The sequence below is a fragment of the Caretta caretta genome, chromosome 21 (assembly GCF_965140235.1).
Source record: "Caretta caretta isolate rCarCar2 chromosome 21, rCarCar1.hap1, whole genome shotgun sequence".
NCBI classification, from domain to species: Eukaryota; Metazoa; Chordata; order Testudines; family Cheloniidae; genus Caretta; species Caretta caretta.
In genome coordinates, this window is record NC_134226.1 from 3,497,255 (window position 1) to 3,520,593 (window position 23,339).

Here is a 23,339-nt window from a genome sequence, read left to right on the forward strand (position 1 = left end):
TCAGACCTTATCGACTCCTGGTCCCTACCCTTGCTATGGGGTACCAGCATCCTCCTTGCAGATAGGGGCCTGAGACGTTTTCTTTAACATTTCTCACAAGTGCTACCACCAGTTAGTAACAGCAATGAGCGTACTAGGATCGTCAGGCTTCAGTTGGCAGCTGCCACTTTAAATATTCTGTTATACAGTCCTACACATAATAAGGCTACATCACAAATAATTGTGGCTACATGGAGCTCTGTTTACACGAGGGCTCCCATTACTGCTACCTTCAGTGAGAAAACATTGGAAAAAAAATGCTAGTGTAGATGTAGACTTAACGGTCTTCAAAGTATTCCTTTTTGGAAGTGCTGACTACCAGACTCCTTCAAAATACTAAAAGCATGAGCACCATCAAAATAAAAATATAGACTACTTTCAATGGAAGTAGCATTCAAATCACACTGGTAAATCATTACACTTTGAACTTAACATTTTCCAAACATGGCATAAAAAGAATCTACACTAAGACAACGTATATGGTTCTCTTGCTTCAAGAATTTGCTCATAGCTGAGTTACATATACTTGAAAATAGGGAGCTAGAATCAAAGTGCTGACACAGACTCAACTACAGGCTTGTAGACAGAGATGCTATAATTAAACAATGTGGATTGCATTTTTCCTGAAGAACTGCAACCCTTACAAAAATTAGACCTACAACCCTACTTTTAAAAAGCGTGGGGGAGGGAAGAAGGGGAAAGGCAGACACCAAAAGACAACCAGCAAAAACATCAACTCCTACAGAGAACAACAACATAGCCACCAAAATGTTTTGCTGCTACACGTATTTGCACTGCAAACCAAGATTATTATTCAGTATTTCAGTCCTCTGCTGTTCACTTGAAAGGCTCATGTTGTGGCACTACTGAGATACAGATCAGCTGAAGGGAGGAAAGGAAGTAGAAGGCGAGCAAGCATCAACATTTACCAAATTGGCAGGGAAAAAAATAGATGCTACCCCCTTTTTGTACTCTGGCTTCCACATCCCTTGCAACACCCTCTTATTGTTGGTAGGCTACGTCTGTGCTGAAATCAAAATATTTAATTTTTCAAATGGAAATACGTTGCTAGTGTTTTAGAGTCTGGGGATAGAGACATTTAAATGAATGCCTGTAGATTAAACTGCCACCAGTTCCTTCAAGCTGTCTGTACTACAGAAACAAATGTCACTTTCTCCATTTTCCGCCAAGAGATGGGCAGACACTTGGAACATTACAGCCACGTGTTCTCGTTATTTTTACCTTGGAGTTAAAAGTGATTTACTGCAACTATTACTATAAACAAGCCTGTTTAATTTTGAACATACGAACCTCATATCACATGCCAAGTTCAAAGTGACTATAAACCAAGTCATGAAAAAGTTCTTAGGATTTCCTCCAAAAATTAATCTCTCACACAAATACTCAAGCCCCAATCTAAAACCCACCATTTTTGGAATGGGAAGTTTTGTCTTGATCAACACTGTACTAAAACGGAAAGCCCACTCTTCTTAAAGAGCTAGGTACTGAAACGTACAGGAGGAAAGATGGTCCGTGTTAACACCACAGGACTGGAAACAGGAGACCTGAGTTCTGCACTCAGCTTTGCCAAAGACCTGAGCTTCCCAAATTGGAATCTATGGACTATTACCGGTCCACTGAGAGAGAGCAGGACATAGAAGCTGGCTTCTCATTTTCAGCTGGTAAACTGTATTAAGAGAAGCTAAAAGTCTATTAAATACTTTCCTAATATGAATTCTTCATGTCAGCAATTGTGCAGTTGCCACAGAATGTTATACAGTCGAGAATGGGAAGGGACGTGGACTGTGTAACCGTAAATAGAAGGGAAGGTATCCATCAGACTCACACTACAGAGACACGGTTCAAATGAAAAAAGAAATTACTGAGTCCAGGGCAGAGATCTCAGCAACACCTCTGGCAAGTCACTTAATCACTACAATCAATTTCTCATCACTTAAACATGCGTATTACATCCTCCACCCTTTGAGAGGTTTTAATGAATTTATTTTTGTGAGGCAAAGACCACCACAAAAAATCAGTATAAATAAATGGACAAAGTGGCCTTTTAGTGCTATTCTCAAATTGAAATTAAAACATGATTTGACCGATGTCTGTTCATCTCACAGTCTATCTGCATTATTGTAACAGTCCCCATCTCTGTAGCAGTTGACACTTAAATAAAATTATCTTGTACAGTTACAGCAGTGGTAAGAATCAATTGCGCAAATACTCAAAAGTAACACAGAAGAAGAAGTATCACTATTGCTTCAATTATTTTCAACAATGTCATAGCCAATATGGAATAAAGTATAATGCAGAAACTATATAATTACCTATCATATACATATTAGAATTGTTAAACCAGTTACTATGCAACACAGCAGACTACTTACTCTGTACTGCAGATATAATCTTTTCAGTTAATAGGGTATTTTTTCCCTTTTAAATTCAATCCAGGTAATGGCCTACATTATTTCTTTTAAGAACAAGAAAACCATTTAGTTCCAGGAACTCCAAAGAGACCGAATTAGGATTTTTGTACATCTGTAAGTTAAACATCAGGCAAGTGTTTTTTTGGACATTCATACATAAATTTGTTCCTGGTGAGTGCAGACACTTTGTATGCCAACACTTTCAACTAGAAGTGAATCTTCATTGGTGAGTAATAATGCCCTAAAAATAAGACTTATGAATATGTTAAACAAAATAATTTAACTACATTATTGAATTGCTTCTTGGCACTGAAATAGTCCAGGGTCTAATTCTATTACTAAGTGTTTAATTCAATTTGAAGTGCACATGGAAAATGCATTATTTGATTTAAAAAAGGAACTTTCAGCCAAGATTGATTTGGTTATGGCAACATTCTAGTTACACTGCTTACTCAAAATGTATGATAACCACAACAAATCAGTTTAAATAACTCTTAAATAGGTCAATTAATCTCTGTTTCCAGATACCACAATAAGTTCAGTGGACACATTTACCCGCTTGGCAAAGCTAATGACTAGCCAAGAAAACGATCAGCTATTTGAAGATTGCTTTTGTTCTTCATGTGCGTCATTAGCTATGTAGTTTTACAATAAAAAAACGGCAATGCTCAGAGTTCAGTATGTTAGGGACAGCTCAGGCTACATGCTAGTGCTAATGCTTCTGTACAGTCTCCACTGAGTTCAGCTGGCACAATGGTCACCTTCAAGCCCTCTTCCATGAAAGATTCACACAAAAAGGACATATCCTTTCCTACAATTCAGCTGAGTATGTGCCCTCTATGAACTACTCTCACCAAGAATCCTAGTTCCTACAATAAACCTTGAACGATCTCACGTTATGAGAGTTGTGACTTTTATAACTTAGGACCCAATTCTGCAAAGCACCTGAGCAGTCCCGGTCAGGTTCAGTGTGACTACTCACATGATTAAAGTTAAACACCTGGTCAAAAGTTTTGCTGATCTGAGACCTTAGTTCTGTACTAAAGTTCATTCAAGATAAATCTGAGAGAAACATTTAAAAGAAGCGATTCATTTGGTCTTTGAAAATACACCTGCCTCAGCCTTTTTCTTTTTCAAACAAAACTTTTAGTCCGTAAGCATCAAAATATGCACTTCTAAGAGATGGACTGCCCACCTCCTTGCCGTGCATTTTGAAATGCTTGCTACCAGCACTTCAGCTAGGGAACAAACACTCTGTGCATCTACAGCCTGAAGTGCTCAAACGGCTAGGGTTATTTTGGGTCCTGTTGGTCTGCATTTCCAGAAAGTTGCTAGGGACATGTGTCAAATAGACAAAGTCAGAGGAGAGAAAGCCAGAGGCAAAGCTCAGAGACCAACACATGCTGCATCCTCAAATTAGACCAAATCACTATGTCACTGGCTGTAACTGGCAGGCTCCCCTCAAAATGGACTGCAGTACCACTGCAGATTTAATACTAATGAGTGCGACCCTGGAAACAGAAGGACAGCAGCCTACCTAAGATGTGCTTCCACAGGAAGTGCTGTGTATCTCTACTGTGGAAACACAGCGTCACAGTGAATTACACCGTTCAAATGTAGCAAACCACACAAGAATAAAAGGTCCTCCTAAGAAGGCATTAACACACAGGTGCACTTGGGCATTTCTCAGCTGTTGACCTCGAGCTACTAAAAGTTTTCAACACAGGATTTTTTACAATATGGAAAAGTTCTTTAGGAAGAAGACTCAGATCTTTCCTTTCTCCCTCCACCACCATCAAAACAAGTAAATGTTACAGGATACAAACACTAGACAAATTGATTTTGTGAGTGGTCATCTTTAATTTGTTGTCTGCTGACTTGTACTGTATGTCATTCATTTCAAATCATATATAATTTTCATGTTTCTTCATAAGGTTGTTGTGTAACTATTTTGAGATATTTAGTGAAAGATTCAACAGGGAGCAGAGCTGAGGTTGCTTTGTTGAAATGTGTTATTCTTACCAAGTAATTTGTTATATAGACCGGGTAAGATTGATGATGTTTTTAACTGTTCACTTCCTTGTTTATGTACGTAGGTTTTTTACATGACATGATAAGATGGTAGATGGTCACTCAGCAACCTTAACTGGTTTTAAAAACAATGATGTTAGTTCTAAAACAACAACAGTCACAGATAAACCCACTCTCTTCCAAAAATGGCATTCATCTTAAGAGGAGAATTTTGGCAAAACACGACTTTACGCTGTTATTTCTTTAATCCCATATAATGTATCGATACAATATTTTTTGCCAGTGAGATACCGGAGGATACAAGTTCTTAAGTTTAAAGGATTTTTTTTTTAATTCAAATTATAATACAACACGATGTTTTAAAAGCTGAGTTTTCATTCTGCAATTATTCCTCGAAGGAGCATTTTAGATTCACACTACATCTTAAATATGAATATCTCCCAAGGTTAAATCAGTGTTTTTTGCAGCAAATAAGAAAAGCTCACTTTAAAGAAATGCATGTATGGTTAATATGAAATAGTATCCCATCAACTGTACTTAATGACTGTTTAACGCCATCAAGGAGTTTTAATGAGATCAAACAAAATTAAAGTGAAAGAAGTTTGTCTAGGGCAGTATTCTACCATGGTTAAAAATCTCACCTTGTCTAAACTGGTTGCCATTTCACTCCTTCTGTCTCTCTTGCTTAAATCTCTCATCTTCCCCCTACTGTGCACTTTGTCTTTATCCTCTTCCCCCACCCCTGGTGTTTTCAAGCTGTCCCTAGAAGCAATCTGCCAAGCCACAGGGAGGACACTTTGGAAACTAAACACTGACATGACTATGCATTTTAAAATTTCTTTTCTTCTTCTTGCATTTAGGCTACCACAGCTTTCAAGAAAAACTTAGGCTACCTCACAAGAGCTGTATGTTTAAATGTAAGTCTCAGTGGTAAAGAGTAAAGTCATGGACTTTTGATGAAAACAAAACGTATTTTTAGATAGCAAATCTTGCTAATTTGCTCATCCACCTGTTGTGTGTGATTACTGGTTTTTGTGTACAAGTTCTCAGCTACGATGTCTATACATACAGAGCTACAGCTGCGCCACTGCAGTGCATCTGGTGAAGATGCTCTATGCCAACGGGTCTCCCGTCAACATAAAAAAAACCCCTCCGCAAGCGGCAGAAGCTTTGTCGGCAGGAGCAGCTCTCCCGCTAACATAGCGCTGTGCATGTGAGCGCTTGTGTCAGTGTAACTTATGTCGCTCAAGCGATGGAATATTCACAGCCCTGCGTGACGTAAGTTTTGCTGACAGGCTGTAGTGTAGACCACAGGTTCTCAACCGTTTTCTGAGGCCCACCCCCACCTTCCAACATGCTATAAAAACTCCACGGCACACCTGTGCTACAATAACTGGTTTTCTGCATATAAAAGCCAGGGCCGGCATTAGAGGGTAGCACGCAGGGCAATTGCCTGGGGCCCCATGCCACAGGGGCCCCCGCAAAGCTAAGTGCTCAGGCTTCTGCTTCAGCCCCAGGTGCGAGAGCTCAGGGACCAAGGCTTCAGCCCCACACGGTGGGGCTTCAGCTTTCTGCCCTGGGTCCCAGCAAGTTTAATACTGGCCCTGCTTGGTGAACCACCTGAAACCTGCTCTCGCCCGCACAGGGGTCCCCGGACCCCTGGCTGAGAACCACTGGTGTAGACACAGCCTAAGTGAGTTCTCATCTCGGTAAACCCACCATTACATTACTAAATATACCATAGCACATTTACTAGTTTTTTTATTAGAACGGGGTGAAGGAAGGAAATTCCAATACGCAGAGAAATATTTTTTATTACAAAATTTGGTTTCATTCCAAATCAGAATTAAATGCTTAGTCTAACTAAAGTCACGTTTGGGTCACATTTTAATGGCTGTGATATACAAGAGGTCAAACAGATGCTATATGGTTCCTTCTGACCTTAAACTCAAACTCTATACAATTCTCTGCAAAAGGAAAAGGAGTCCTGGCTCCAGGACAGTCCACTTGGTGAGCTGCCCCAAAGCCACAGACCTTGGGAGCCTGGGCTGTTGAAGAGCTATGAGGCAGCACATCCAAGACTTCCAGGTTCCTATCAGCTCACCAGGCAGGCTACCAAGGAGCTGTGAGCCTGGAAGCCTGGGCTGCCACGAACAGGGTGGGCAAGCTGGCGGGGACCCTGCCTGGATTCTGTCGGAACTTCGTCAAAAAAAACAGTCTCCACAAAATGGTTCAATTTTGATGAATGGGCAAATTCAGATAAAAAAAAATTCATTAGAATTTTTTCCAACAAGCTGTTTGTTATTAATCCAAAAACAGATTCTATCCCAAGCGGATGACAACTGTATTCTCATTCAATTTTGGTGTAACGTTGACACTTAAGTATTCTGGACCTCTGATCCCCATCTGTAAAATATTAGCAGTTCTCTACCTCATCAGGATGTTGTGAGGATAAATACATTAATGAATGTGAGGCACATAGATATTATGGTAATGGGGGCTGTAAGTACCCCTGGCAGAGTGAAGAAAAAGAAAGAGGAGAGAAGACAAGCAGGGAAGCACCCTTTGTGCACCACAGAGCTGCCATGTATTCCACATTAAACATTTAAAATGTGTTTTACATAAGAGGGAGGGGAAAACATTCAGCCCTTAACTCTAGGTCAGTGTCTGCTAGATTATAAACTAAATTCCTGAAAATACTAAGATTCCTTGAATAGCTGAAGCTGTATAAATCAAATGTATATACACAACCCGATTATGCTATGCAGCCTGCTCTAAAGGTCATGTTTGCATATGTAAGTCTAGGGATTCTCACTACCTTAAAAAGCGCTTCCAAGTTTACTGTATAAGTAACACACAAGCAACAAAACTCTCCCTACCCTCTATGCACATGGGCTAATTAAATGTCTGTTCTAACGATTATTGTTGAATGAAAAACATCTGCTTTATGGTAATTAACTAACAATTTTATGTGTATCATTTTATATTTCAGTGCCTTGGGTGATGAGCACCCATTTCAGAAAAAGAAACCCCTAATAAAAACAAAATGCAGTGCTAAAATAAATCTGTTCCTAATCAAAGATGCACCTCTTAAAGTTCTTTCACTAAATAGCAAGAGTAACACTGAGACTTCACAGGAGTCTTGCAGTATATTAATTACTCCACAGAAAAATAGTTTTAATAACTTCATTTTATTGCAAGTGAGAGCATCTAGTATGCCTGCTAAATCCTTTATTATTCATCTCTCTCATTTAGTATTATTCCCCAGAGCCTGAGAAGAAAACCACACACACTTCATTCCAGCACTAAAAGACACTGAAAACCCATACATAAAACATCAAAATACCAATATCTACATTGAGCATAAAAAGCTCAGTTTTCCCCTGGAACTCTCAACAAGCAGCGCAAAGTTTGTCTTAATTACCTGTTTGGTACAGCGTTCTGAAATCTTTCAAGTCTGCTTTTAAACTACCTATTTTGCTCATAGCACAAAGAACTATGGAAGCTTTAGGTAAAACTCAAATATGTCCTCTTCATAAAGGGCTTTGGTAATTTGAAGACTACCCATCACCCTGTATCTGTGAATCAGTTCGAGGGGATAGCCGGGCACAGTGTGAGCAGACAGTACCTAACTCCCTCACATAGCTCGACTGCACCTCCATCCATTCTTGTGAGCCAACACCCACGATATTCCAGTCTTGGGCCTTTCTCTAGCAGACACTGCCAACTGTGTGGTAGAATTGTGAGAGATGCAGGAATGAAGGCTAGGAGGAGACCAAGTTTATTTTTGCTTGTAACCTAAACTTCACACAGCTCTCCATATGGTAGCATGAATTTGAAAGTTTAATTCAAGTATACTTTCTGTACAGGGCATGTGGCCATGCTTTCACAGGGGCCTGGCTTTATTTGGCACACGCAGTTTAGGCTGGACTCAGTCACATGTGAAACGGTCATAAACCTAAGTGAAGTAAATGTCTCTAAATTGCCTACCTCCCCACAAATGATACCGGCAACACCCTCAAGCAAAATATTTGCCACTGTAAAGCACCAGGATTACTTTAACCCCTAAATTAACTAAGATCTTCTTTTATATAAGTAAAGTGCAGGTGGTTCCACACTTGATGACACTATGACAACATTTATACCGCACTTTTGCAAACGTCTGATTAAAAGAGAATATATAGATGGGGAAACGAAGGAATTGAGAAGTTGACTGTCTCAAGATCACACAGCGAGTCAGTGGGAGTGGGGACCGTCACCAAAGACTGTTCTGCCCTTTAACACACGCTACCCGTCTGTACTACCACGCAAGTGACCTAGGTTCTATTTTTAAGGTTGGTCTCTTGCTTCCTTGGGCCAAGCCCTGCTATCTTTACCCAGGAAAGACTCCCAATGACTTCAAAGAGAATTTTGCCTGAGTAAGGACTAGAATATTAGCTTTTGGTTTACAAGGACTGAAAGCATTGCCGGGAAAAAAGACTAGGTCACAGGGAGACAAAGGGTGCTAAATCACACTGTACTTACCTCTCTGGACAGTCTTGGAACCATATTGCCAGCCTAAATTTTTTTTTTTTTTTTTTTTGGTGACAAAACTGAAATTCTCTCTGATGCTAATTTTAACTGAAGGAATATTCAGGTTTTTGACATCTCTGTGATCGATTCTGAGGAGAATCACATTCAGTCTTTCTTGGGCAGCAGAAGGTCCTACAACACAGGCCTTAAATGTTCTAAAAAAGGGGTACCATTACTTTCATGCTGTGAGTTTTAGACCTCTTGCCAGATTCTCTTAAAGATTTAAATCTTTCCAAAGCTGACAGGCTTAAGTGGACAAAACAACCTTGGCAGTCCATCCCTAAAACTTCTTAGGGAAATTAATTTTGCACCCATCTTCAAAAAGGAAAAAACCTTCCCATAGTTTAACACAGTTTTGTAGAGTCAGTTTTAGCTTCTAAAAAGATCAAGACTCATTTCAACAGAAACAGCTGTTCAAAAAAAAAAAATCTTATGGACAATCTGGTTTCAAAAGATGACACTGAGTTTAACTTAGAGGAAAAAGAGAAGGCATCAATAATCATACACATCTAATCAACAGACCAGGTAAGCAGCAATGGCAGTATTCCAGAAATACTCCCCTGCTCAACTCTCCTAGATGGAATTAAAAACCATCTCCAATAATGGCAGTTGCAGAAGTAATTTCAAGAGAGGTTAAATATGACTGAGGCAGACAAAAGCCAAAAAAGAAAAAAAAGTCTCTTGAAATGATAAACCACAAGCAACTAGAAAAGGAAATTTCACCAGTTTTAGTGCTGGAGATTCTTACTGCAGTCAAAAAAAAAAGCTCACAGCTTAAAAAGAAAGCTAAATTGCACTACATATAACCTTACAAAGAGAACTGTTTTGCCTTTAAACTATCACATTCACTTTAACTTCATATATATATATATATATATATATATATATATATAAAAAAAAGGGTATTACCTTGGATGTCAGTTGTTTGTAAGGAAAGGGTTTTTCTGACTAGCCTCTCCCTAAAACTGCAAATGTATTCACATTAGAGAAGAGAATGCTATAAAAGGGGGCACAAGAAGTGCCAATTTGAAACCCTACTGAAGTCAATTCAATAAATCTAGCTCAACTCCTCCTCTTCCCACACGGGCCTTTCCAATTTTGTGAGCAGTCCACCGTAAGCTCTATTTTCAAGTAATTTGTCAAAAAAAGGTATATACCACCATCCAGGTCAACTGTATGAAACAGCAGAGTTCATCATAGCCTGATTTCCTGAAGTGCTGAGAGCCCACAACTGGGTGACGGGAATGAGAGCTGTGGGTGCTCAGAATCTTTGCAAAATCAGGCTCTATAGCTATGAGAACACATGCAATATTGCAGTTTCAATGACAAATGTGCATGTTCTAATACTGAAAACATTCAACATGGGTGATAACTTTGGATCCGACAAATACTTTAACAAAAACAAACATTCCAACAAGCCTCTAATCTGTGGTTTCAGCCACTCAAAAATTAAATGCAACTGGTCTGTTCTCCTGTAGTGCTCTCACAAGCAGCGAAGTTATGCAATGCGGCTGATTGACAAACACAGTAACTGCTACTAGGTGTAACAAATTTCCAGAATGTAGTCTCCTCCAACAGCATTTGACAAAACGGTAACAGTTACCTACCTTTCACTCACTCGTTCCAGTCCCTCAACACATATATTAAACACTGAAGCTGCATACACATTCAACAGTCCCACTTAAAATGATGCAATTAAATTTATCTGCTTCAGTCATTATATCCATCACTGTGATCTTTTCAGCAACTCCACGATAACAGAGCTGAAACTCCTGTAAGGCAATATAAGCTCTGCTTATTGAGAAAAACAAATAAGCAGGCCCAAAAATCACATGTATGCCAAGTGCTCACATATGAGGATAAGCACAACACCTAGACACACTCTATCAGGGTAATCCAATTCACTTCCCAACAAAGGACTGAGTAGCACAAGAACTAGTCTCAAAAACTTCTTTTCTCTTTTAGTAGTGCCTCTTAAGTGACAGTAAGACAATAAGCTATCATTGCTCAGAGCAACATCACATAGCACCTGTTCACAGAAATGTTTCACTATAGTCTAGGAAAACGCATAATAAAGGCCTAATAATAATAGTAGTTGGTTTATTTGCGCTGCCTTAAATCCAAGGACCTCAGAGCATTTCACACACATTGAGTTAAGCCTTGAAACACACTTGAGAGGCAGAAATACACCGAGGTCACAGTTCACCTAATGTAAAGCACCACTGAAGGCCTCACTTAATTAGGCTAAGCAGCTTTCTCATCCAGTTGCAAAAATGATTTAGCAAAGCTTCATTTTAACATTAAAAATCTTTTACATTACATGTATCCGAATAATAATTGAAGACGTCTGTCATTAACTCTCTCTCTCGTTAATGGAGTAATTCTTTGCAGAGCAGGTTTTATTTAAGTGTCAGGGATTCAAAATGTCACTATAAAAAAAAAACCGCACAAAAACCAGATTAGGCTCTCATTTATATCAGTGCCAATCTGGAGTCACTCCACTGACTTCAGGTAAGAACTGAACTTGACCTCAGTTGAAAACTGATTTCAGTGGAGGCACTCTGAATTTACACAGTAAAATAAAACAGAATTTGGCTTTAGATTTTAAAAAGTACCTAAAAGTAGTCAGTCAAATTCATTTTTAGAAAGCAAAGGTCAAAGTCAATTACTGTATGTGCACATGATCTTGCCCTCATCATATACTGGGGTGGCCAACCTGTGGCTCCGGAGTCACATGCGGCTCTTCAGAAGTTAATATGCAGCTCCTTGTAAAGGCACCGACTCTGGGGCTGGAGCCAAAGGTGCCAAATTTCCAGTGTGCTGGGGGGTGCTCAGTGCTCAACCCCTGGCTCCGCCACAGGCCCTGCCCCCACTCCACCCCTTCCCGCCTCCTCCCCTGAGCCGGCCGTGCCCTCACGCCTCCCGCCCAGAGCTTCCTGCACACCACAAAACAGCTGATCGGGAGCTGCAGGGAGGAAGGGGGAGGTGCTGATCGGTGGAAGGCTCTGGGAGCTTGGGGGGGCTAATGGGGGGCTACTCATGTGTTACTGTGGCTCTTTGGAAATGTACATTGGTAAATTCTGGCTCCTTCTTAGGCTCAGGTTGGCCACCCCTGTCCTATACAAAGTCAATATTTTAAATCTGAGCATGGCACCCACTTAATACAGTGATGTGTACAGTAAAAAAAACCTAGAAAGATGAAATAATCCAGGTATAGTAGATAGAACATTAACTCAAAGGATAGGGCTGACCCAATAAATGGGCAGACTACTCTGTGGTGTTATTGGGACTTGAAAGGCACAAGTTTCTCTGCAAGTTTTGTACCTCGTTTAGTTACTAATCCCAAAGTTACTGTAATAGAAGCTGGCAAGGAATGTATATCCCATCCCCCACCCCCAATGTTTTCAGTCTGTTCACTCTGTGTATTTGACAGCATTGTGTATGTAGAATATTATTTTTCACTGTTTCCACAGTACATTCTGCTTCTCCCTAGCGGCAAAGACCATTAGAGCTAAACCAAAATAAAATGATTACTGACCAAAAATAAGCCATCCCTCCACTTCTGCCCTTAACTCACCCACACAATTTCAAAATGAGACTTAAAGGTAAACAAACTTTCTGTCAAAACCAGTGCAAGTTACTAATGTAATAGTCAAGGGCTCCTCCCTGAAAATCCTACCCCGCCCCCAGCCTCTTTATGTTAAACGCATTAGCTAGAGTATGTCAGAGAGCCTTAAGTACCATGGTATCATGTGGGGAAAGGCAGTCTCTCAGAAATCAAGGTCTGACCCATTTAAAGATGTGATAGATTTAAACTATCATTTTATACTGCATCTGGAAATGAACAGGAATAAGTATCTAAAACACAGGTATTAGGTGCTTCAGCAAGAAACATCAGTTACCAGCAGGTGGTCAGCTATACCCTAAAACAGATGAAGTTTCACCACCACCTCCTCCTTCCCCTCCCCTCCCAAAAATGAGTTTAGAGAATGGGCAGTAATTAACCAGATTATCAGAGTCACAGGGAAGCTGGGACAGTCCTCGAATAATGGGCCTGTTATCTCTCCATAAGGTTTTATCAACCACCAGAGACATGGACCCAACTGAAAAGTGGCAGCTTGGGGTCCCCGTGCTCCACCGCTACAGTAATACCAATTGAAAGCCTAGCAGTGAAGACCTTGCTCTCCACAGAAGCTAAAAGCTCAGTCTGTTCTAATTGATCTTATCATCAATGTACAACAAAGGTTCCTCATGGTAAGCAATGCTCTGCTGCCAAAGACTGCAGTCAGCAACCATTCGTCAAACTATCCACCATTCGATATAAGACCACAGATCAGAACTTTCTGGATGCAATGGTGGAAGCAAAGTCACAGTTTTTCATCCTAAACAGTCACAGCAGGAGATGAACAGAAATGTTACAAAGTGGTTTCATAAGCCTGTGATATGGGACCAATAAAATAAATCACCTGTCCTGATGGGAGAGGAGCAACCCAACCTCAGTACCCAGGAGGTAGTGGTTAGTCTATGAGAAAGGTCTGGCCCTCTGCCCCTTCCATTTCCATGAAACAACACTCCTCAGTTAGATGGAGCAACTGTGAAAGTCCTATGGCTGTCATGGCAGCCATAACAAGATACTAAATAGTTTTACACTGTTTGAATAAACTGAAAACGTAAGATGTATGGCCTAAATTTTCAAACTAACTAATGATTTTTGGGTGCCCAACTTTAAACGCCTTGAATGAACCTAGTTTTAAGAGAGTGGGTGCTGAGCATTTACTGTAAAACTCAGGCCACTGGAAGATGTCTCAATTTGGGCACCCAAAATTACTAGTCACTTTTGAAAATATTGGTCTACGCATCAGAGTCTTTGTTTAATTGGAATGAGGAGAGCTAGAGAAGAAAGCAATTTGTCAAGCATCCACAACTGCCTGGAGATTTTTAATAAGATGCTTTTAAGAGTCTACCTTGACCATCCATGTATGAACTCCTTTAATAACTTGTCAAATATGCTCGATTTCCAATAGTGTAAGGTAAACTGGTCTTAATGGCATTAGCTATCTGCTTTATCTACCAAATCAGGTTTAGTATGAAAGAATTTTTAGCACATGCCAGTCAATGTACACAGAAACCAAGTTGACAGCTATACAAATAACAAATCTCATTTGACCTTTGAAGATTCTCTGTTGCGGCCTGCTTAGACACTTGTTAAGAAAAGCACGATCAAATCAATTCAGAACATATTCATCTGGGGCCTTACAGCTTAGATTAATGCCATTTAATCTTGTAGTTTTTTTCAAACGCTGGAGATTCTCTATGGAACAGAATTGAGACAATGTGATTTATATACTATAACCCGGTTTTATTCTGAAAGCCTTATATTACAACAACCAATACTATTTCAACTAGTAAACATGACATTTAACATAGTACCTGTGGAAGCAGCATATTACATGTCCCTTTATAAGGATCACAACTTTTTTTTTTAGAAACCTAAATTGATCAGACACAACCTATTATATGTTGCTGGACGAAAGGAGAGTTAGAAAATAACCTTTATAGAATAGATAAGTTAAGATCAAACTATAGAAAGTAATCTCCTTCGTATAATTCATAAAGAATGAACTAAGAAAATCTAATTAGGAAGGACAGAATTGGACATGTTCACAGTCATCTTCGCAGTTTTTACCAAGCATAGTGGTTTTCCACAGCATGGCTGAAGTGGGGCATTGGGCCTATATTATTAAGTTAACATAAATAGAACTACATCAAGAATAAATTTGGTTTGTCTCAAGTCTTGGAGTCTGAGTCCAGAGATATTGTAGAAATGGTAGCTCCCTGCCAAAGTGTCTCCATCCACAGACATCTAGGATTTTCCATGGGAACCCATGTTAGTATTCCAAGGAGGGGTGGAAGAGAAACAAATAAAGGCCCAGAATGAAGGGGTAGGGGGATCTTTAGGACCAGAACTGGGCACAAAGCCAAGTTCAGATCTGAAAACCTCTACTTAAATTATAAGGGAGGGGTCACCAGAAGAACAAACTTCAACTGAATATTTTATGTTTTCTCTAATTAAAATAATTTGATGCTCAAAGCTTGTAACATTAAACAACATCCAAATGAGTAACCATTTCTGCAGTAACTTGCTTATACGCCCAAGGATACTTTTATTTTTCGTCCAAAATTAACCCTGAAACTGTCAGTGTGGAAGAAATGATCTAGCCATTCTAACATCCATTATTTCAACTTAAAATTGATAAGATGATACGCTGACAAATCTCATAGATATGCAATAGGGTTACTTCTTTTAGTTTGTCCCCTAAACTAAAAAATTCTAAATTTAGTCAAAAGTAAAAATTCACCAAGAAAAGAAAATAAAGGAGCTTAACTCTATGACTAATGACAACTTCTGTTCTTGTACAAGTGTGAAGAAGGGGGAACAAGTTTATTTCTAATTGTATTGATTTAAGAAATCAACCAATTTTGAAAACACTTTACACACAAAATTAAGTCCCTTCTATTGGGCTGATCTAGTCAAAATCATAGGGATTTATCATTAATATGTATCACATGTACAAGATTGAAAAATTCATCTTGCACAGTGTTTTATGCTCTATTTGAAATACAGTGAACTTCATTATATTTGCAGTCAGCAGCAGAAAGCATATTACATTTTCAGTCATATCCAATATCAGCAAAAAACTAATAATGCTATAATCCCCTTTCCATGGTATGTCTTTACGTAAAGAGGCACTTCTTTCTTTGTCCGCACTGCACTCACTGTAAGAGGAAATAGTACAAACTCATTTGAAGCGTGGGCTTTTAGGACATTAATTGGCACTCTAGAGCCAACATGGTAGTTTAGCAAATTAATGAAATATTCTCAAAGTTTGGTTGCCACTCACATGGGCTATGGCAATAAACAAACAAACAAACCCTAACCTCTCTATGTATGGCATCTGAACATAGAAAGATTGGATCAAATAAGGTAGCCAAGTAAAATTCATTTTTCTTTCCAGCTTGTGACACCCTTACTTATGGGATTTGGTTGGTTGGGGGGGCATGTGCCCAAAGGCCTGGTCTACACTATAGAGTTAGTAAGGCAGCTTATGTCGACTTAACTCAGTAAGCATCTATGCTAAGATGTCACTCCCACTGATGTAACTTGCTGACTTACACCGACTTAACTCCACCTCCGCGAGAGGTGTAGCGCTTAGGTGGACATAGTTAGGGCAACACAGTGTCAGTGTAGACACTGCATTGCTTACATTGCCTGTTGCTGCCGTTCAGAAGCTGTCCCACAATGCCCCACACTGACAGTTAAATCGGAGCAAGTGCTCCTACTGAGGATATGCACTACTTATTCAAGGAGTGTGGTGTGGACATGCAAAAGCAATTTAATTACTACAGTGGCTATAAGTCGACTTAACTTTGTAGTGTCGATTTGCCCAAGGAGTCATGTTTCTAGGACCAGAAGCTTTCACAAGTTATATACACAGTTGGCTAATTAAACCAAAAGTGGACTAAGGCACAAGGTTCACTGAGCACTCTTCTAAAGAGAAGGTTTCATGACAGTTGTGCTTTTTTTCTTATCCTTCTGCTAAATAATGATAAACATTTCAATTAAGCTAAACCATATGAACATAAACGTCATGAGTTTATTCTGCAGTTGTCCAAATGCATTCTTAATAATATCTATCTTACTGCCACATCAGAAAAACACTAAAAACTTAACCGTTGCTCATCAAGTACACTTGCAACTGCTGTATAAACTGTTATGTGAACATAGGCTACTAGACAAGTTGTCTTCAACAGAATGAAAAGAAAAAACTTTAATCAGAGTGAAAAAAAAAACAATACCTATCTCACAGCTTAGTATAAAGATATACTCTTGGGGGAATTCTGTACCACTGCACATGAGAGGAATTTATGTCCCCTGCAGATTTCTTTGCTTCCTGACAGAAAAATGACTTTCTGACGGGGAAGCAAAGGGAAGCCACAAAGATGGTCATGCAACCCTCCCCAGCAATATGTTTCAGGGGCCCAGGGCAGCTGGAAGAAAAGTACATCACTGTGCGGCAGGAGGTGGGACTGGGGAAGGCTCAGCTGGTAGTCGCAACTGGGCTGGGAGAACAGGACTTCCTCTTCCCCTGCACAGCATCCGGGGTCAGGTCAGACCCACCCCCAGATTTCTCCTCCACCTGAAGGAAGCTCTGCAAACTTCCCCCCCCACCCCCACGCTTCCTTCACCCATTGCTCCTCAGCTGCAGGGGGAGGGACCCCTGTACAGGAGCTGCTCTCCCACATCCACCCAACCCCTGTGCATCCAGACCTCCTCACACCCAGACGCTCCTGCTGAGCCTCACCCCTCCTGCACTCAGAACCTCCCCCCAAAATGAGCCCCACTCCCCCTGCACCACCCCAACAAGCCACCCGCACCTGGATCCCCACCATGCCCCAACCAGCTGCATCTGGACCCACCCACCCCCCCGGCCACTGAGTCCCCCAGACCCATACTCCCCTGCCAAGGTCTCCTCTCCCCCACACCAAGACCGCCCCTCCCCCACTGAGCCTCAACCACCTTCACCTGGACCCTCCTGCAGAGTCCCATTACCATTGCACCCAGAACCCCCTAACAAGCCCCTGTGCATCCACTGAGCCACCCACACCCAGTCTGTCCCACAAAGAACCCTCTCAACCTACACCTGGATCCCCCCACACTAAGCCCCTCCACACTTGAATCCTTGCGCTGTGTCATGGTTGGGTGCAGCCTCACTGCTGAGTCCATGTCCCAGGGGAGCTGTACAGTGATCTCCCACCTCTGTGCAGCCAGTGGCCTGTACTCCCCAATGCCATGCTGTAGCCTCCACATTTATTTGACAAACAAAATGTGCAGAATTTTACAATATTGTGCATAGAATTTTTATTTTTTTTTGGCACAGATTGCCCTCAGGAGTAAGAGAGACTTCAAAGAACTGTACTCTAGTGAGAAAAAAGCAACAACAAACTTCCCTTTACAAACAAAAGTAGGTCTACAATGGGAAAACAACTATCTATCCAGATACAACCCTGGGACTGGCTGAATCAGGTTACCTGCCTCCAAAGTTCACTTCTATTAGAAGTGAGTACACAAAGTCATCAAAAGTGCTTAAGGAAAATTGAGGTTCATACCACCTCATATTAGAAAATACAAGGACATGCATAAATCCAGAAACTCTCTATAATAAATAATAATAATAAGCATCTAATACCACTATTTTTTCAGTCCCAATCCTGCAATCAGATCCACAAGTGGATCCTTGCACCCATGCAGAGGGCCAGTGAACTGTCTTCAATAGGGCTCCATACGGCACATAATGCCACCTACAGCAATCTGATTTCAGGACTGGGGAACAATTTTGAGTTCTAAGTGGGCACCTCTGCAAACAGTATCCCAAACATATGGAGTAAAGATTTAAACTTTAAATATGTTCAAAAGAGATTCACTTCCTGCATCACTAAAAATAGACACACATTCCTTTAAACCAAGACACTATGGTTTTTCTTTTAAAAAATAATTAAATTGGTGGTTGATAACTTGTCTGTGGTTTTATACAGCATTAAGCAATCTGGAAAAGAGAGACTATGTATAGATCCATTAAAAAATATATGTAATATTGCACTGAATGAATTTATTCTCCAGATAACACATCATGACCTCTATGTGGACATAGTATTACTTTCGTCCTGTACTATGATGTATCAGTACATTCTAAATTTTAGATTTTATTATGCATGAAGACTGTGTTTCAATGTACAGTTAAAACTCAGACATTATAGTATGCTCACATTACATTAATGCCATCTAACTAAATTTCAATTCTTTAATTATATCTGCAATGCCATCCTCGTATTAGGTGAAGATGCATCAAATATATCACAAAATAGTCTACATATATCAGTATATTTGAAGCCTTTGGTTTCAATTCTAAACTATCCTGACATATTGTGTAAACAGCAGTCTCCAAATGAAAACATTAACATGTCACTGGAACTACACTGTGCTACTAAATTATGCCCTGATCAGCATATATTCCTCTCTAAAATCTTACCAAAAGATACCTGACCTAAACACCACCAAACTGAAGCCAAGAAGCATGATTAAATAGTGTGTTTGGTTTAATTTGAATCCTCAAACCCAATATAAACTTTGCTCTTCAAATACCAAGTGGGTCTACTAAATGCTAGCAAAGTTTTTGCATTTTATGTAGCCCCTAGGTTAGTTCAGTTACAAGATTTAGCTATCCTAAATTTATAAACACCATGAGACATAGCTATGAAAATACAAGGATAACTCACTTCACTGCTGAGGATCTTAGTTTGATGCAACACCAATATTCCCCTTGTCCCTGTGTGTCCCGCTTTGATGAAAATACTGTGTATGAAAACAGATTATTTTTAGACTCAGTATGTGAAAGCACAGTACTTCCTGTCTCAGCTCCACCTTAAAAACTACACACTCTTTTTGAGTTCTACAGCTAGTATTTCATAACCCCTGCTATCAAATGCAATGGAGGGGATGTCGAAGGGACAAGGTGTTAGAAACTTGAAATGTCAATTCCCTAGTCCATAACTCAGCACAAGAAAAGTTTGGTTAAAATACACTGTCACTCTTAAGGCAATCATGTCATATTAAAACGATGGCATTTTTATCTGTCACAGCTATGAATAGACTCAAATATTTTTATTTATAACACTGATCTTTTCCATAGCAACAGGATGTGAACATGGCATTCCCAGTATAATGAAGTCACTATAGCAACATGATAATGATGTCAGAATAATCAGAAAGTATTTCATACTTAGGAGATGGTGCATCGTACTAGCTGTGTATAAATTAAAAAGTTACAGATACTGTAGAATCTAGCCTGTTCTGCTTTAAATTTATCTTTCACTTAAAACTCACAGAAACAACATTAAGGTATATAGTGTGTTTGATTATTAATATCTGTTTCTTAGTGACTTCAGTCCTTATTGTCTCACAATTTCAGAAACGTCCATACTAAACATATTTCGCCTCTTGAGGAGTCTGCCATGGCCAATTGGATAAAGAATCAAGTGCTATTCCATTAACAAAGGAGGAGAATTTTTTCAAAATATTACACAGCAAAACAGGGCAGTTCACAATTCAACCCTGGTCTTCCTCAAATAACACAGTGAGTTAGATTACTTGATGCTGCTAAAGTTCAAACACATTTGGTGCCACATTTTAGACTGCGAACAATACACAAAGCCAAAATTACAAACTACTATTCTGGTTAAAAGCAATTTAATAAATACAAACACAAACAAAAAGTTGTGGTACCACATTTACAGATTATTGAAAATGAAAGAATTTTTAAAAATCTGGTTTTCATTACCTGTGGTGTTTGTTTACTGTTTGCAGTTCATTCCAATATATGACTAGAACAATGAAAATAGACAAGTCAGTTTCAATTTCTGTTTTTCAGACATTAACACAAGACTGCAATGCTCGGTTACAAACATTGCATAGAAAGATTTAAACTCAAACTCAAAATTATCTGTAATTAAGTTTTTAAAAAAACATACTGGCAACATAACTATAGCTATTAGGTTTTGTCAAACTTCCTAAACAAAAATACCCACGAAATTTGGAGCTAAACAGCATGCCTTTCACCATGAATAATTTTTGCAGTTCGATGAAGGGAGAAAAATTAAATTTGATGGTGTCTGGAGGCATATAATAGTTTTTTCTACTGAATACTACTGGAAAGACTACCCTATTGGTAATTCTTGTGGTAGTCAGCTCCCTATTTTAAAAGTTTTAGAGTGATGTAGATAATGTAACACAACCCATGCCCAATAAATCATGTGATGTTTAAAAGTTTCAGTGCCGAGCAGAGGTACATACTATTCTATGTACATGCCAAAGTTAGCCAACAAAAAATTCTGAAAGATTCCTACAAGTCGGAATTTAGCTATCAATAATGAAAGCAGCCCTTGAAATATATACTTTGATGTCATATACTACCCAGACTTGGAGGGCTGTAACTTACAAAATTGAAACAACCCCGTTCACCCTCACATTTAAATATAAGACTGGCAGAAGGCAAGGAGAGAAGATGATCCCCCCTAGAGTGACACCTTCAGAAAAGTGACAATGTAATAAAATGTTTGAAAATAGGAAGCACTATAAAGACATGATCATGCAAATGAAAGATGATGCTCTTTTCCCCTTTCACCTACTGCTCAAAATAGCAATCCAAAGCTAGCTTGTTGCTCTCAATGCCTTGATAATTCAGATAACATTTGTTTTGTTTTGTTTTTTGTTTTGATTTAGGACCACAGAAAACTTTGAACCCATGTTGGAGAACAGTTTACAAACTGTCTCAATGGCCCTTCCCAAACTTTCCTCTTCAAAGTCAGGGCAGGAGGAACAGGAAAATAAACTCTCAGAATCGAACATTCAGAAACCCAAATCCAAGTATCACCCACCTCAAATAGATCTTTCCCACACAGACCACCTAAGCCTTGTCTCACATGTTAGCCCCAAGTTATCTTCAAAGACAAGGTATGAGAACCACAACAGCCTTTTATGTCCCCTTGCAATGTCTTTGGGAGCAGTGAGATGGCCTGTTCCCCTTCAACTTGGGTTCCTTGCCTCCCTCTTTAGTCTGGGCTGTAAAGCCCCTCTAGGACTGAGAAACACCGCAGACTCCATGGACCAGTAAGAGAACTGGGGGATTTTCTCAGGCCCAATTACACAATCTGGGGAGAGTTTCTGCTACTGCAACACTGAAGGCACCAATACTGAAAAGGCAACAGGAAGCGGTGAAGAGTCCAGGAGCGAGGTGGGTATGCCAGATTGCCAGACAAATTCACTCCCTCCTCCCTCCGCACACCCCAAAATAGGGAAATGCAGCATCCTTGGCATCTGATTGTCCCCACATCTGGAGGTCTGAGAGACGCTGGGGAAGTCCTGGTTTCACTTCCTCTATTACCATGGCTAGCATGCACTAGGTGGGTCTAGGAGGTGCGGGAGAGTGGCTGATGGCAGCATCTCAAGGAATGCACTAAACTACCCTGCTAGCTCCCATGTGGGGCACGGGCACGGCCCACGACGGGTCAGGCCTTCCCGAATATGCCTGACGCCAGCCAAGCGCAGTGCCAACAAGGCAGATGGGCAGCCCAGGCCCAGTGCCCACCCCCACGCCTAGCCCCAGAAATCACAACGGAAACATTTGTACGGGAAGGGAGAGAGAGACCCGCTGCCGGGCGGCGCTGCCAGCCCAGGGACGCCCTGGGGGCACAGCCCCGGCCACCTCCCCCTTTCTTCCTCCAGCCAATGCCCGCCCCACACCCCGCTTCCTAGAGCCGAAGCCTGCCCCGGGCGCCCCCTTCCCCCTGGGGGTCAGCGGGCCCACTGCCGGCCTCCCTCCCGGGGCCCTTGGTTTTCCCCTGGGGGCAGGAATCCCGCCCCCTCACTCCCCACCTCCTGCAGGGCTGGGGGAGGACACAGGTCAGCGGCCCCCCAAGGAAAGGTCAGGGCCCTCTTTACCCCTCACTCCCAGCGGCCCCGGGGAGCGGCCCCGAACCCCCCCCCCCGGGGGCAATGAACGCCAGGGCCCCTCCCATGCCCCCTTCCCCGGGGGTCCCACTGACTCGCCCCGCTTTACCCCGGGGGCCCCCCACCCGGCGCCTGGCTCCCTCCGGCTGGGGGCCGGTACCCCCGGGGGTCCCCGACCTCCCCGGGGACGGGCCCCCTCGGCCTCGCTGCGGGGGAGCGGGGAGCCCCGAGCGGGCCCGGCCCGGCCCAGCGCCGCCGCCCGACTCACCCGCCGCCGGTGCCCGCCGGGCCGCCCAGCCGCCGCCGCCGCCGCCGCCTCCTTCCGCCGGCCGCTTGCGCTCGCTGCTCCGCTCGGGGCTCGGCTGCTGTGCGCGGCGGCGCCGCGTCCGCCCCGCCCTCCCGGGCCTCCGCCTCCCCCGGCCCGGCGCCCGGCCTCCGCCTCCGCCTCAGCCCGCCTCCCCCGGCCCGGCGCCCGGCAGCGGCCTGGGGAGGAGCCAGCGGGGCGGGCCCGAGACGGCCGGGAAAGCGGGGCGCTGGGAGCCGGGGTGAAGGATCTGGGGGGGAGGTGGAGGGGTCCTGGGCTGTGGGGGGGAGGTGGAGGGGATGGGGGAGGTGGAGGGGTCCTGGGCTGTGGGGGGCGGGGGAGATGGAGGGGATGGGGGAGATGGAGGGGTCCTGGGCTATGGGGGGGAGGTTGAGGG

General features: G+C 41.8%; 1 protein-coding gene across 5 annotated transcripts in view; it reads right to left on the reverse strand.

Annotated features, from left to right (window-relative positions):
- Positions 1-23,013, reverse strand: part of RAP1A (RAP1A, member of RAS oncogene family) — a 69,489-nt gene extending 46,476 nt beyond the window's left edge. For 2 of the 5 annotated variants that reach the window (XM_048826691.2, XM_048826689.2), the window contains exons 1-3: positions 22,907-23,013; positions 20,471-20,513; positions 19,410-19,485 (exon numbers count right to left, since the gene is read on the reverse strand). The gene's annotated coding sequence lies outside the window, so the exon portion shown is untranslated. The remainder of the gene's footprint in view (positions 1-19,409; positions 19,486-20,470; positions 20,514-22,906) is intronic. The other 3 variants (XM_048826692.2, XM_048826690.2, XM_048826693.2) reach the window with 2 other exon arrangements.
- Between the last annotated feature and the right edge of the window lie 326 nt (positions 23,014-23,339).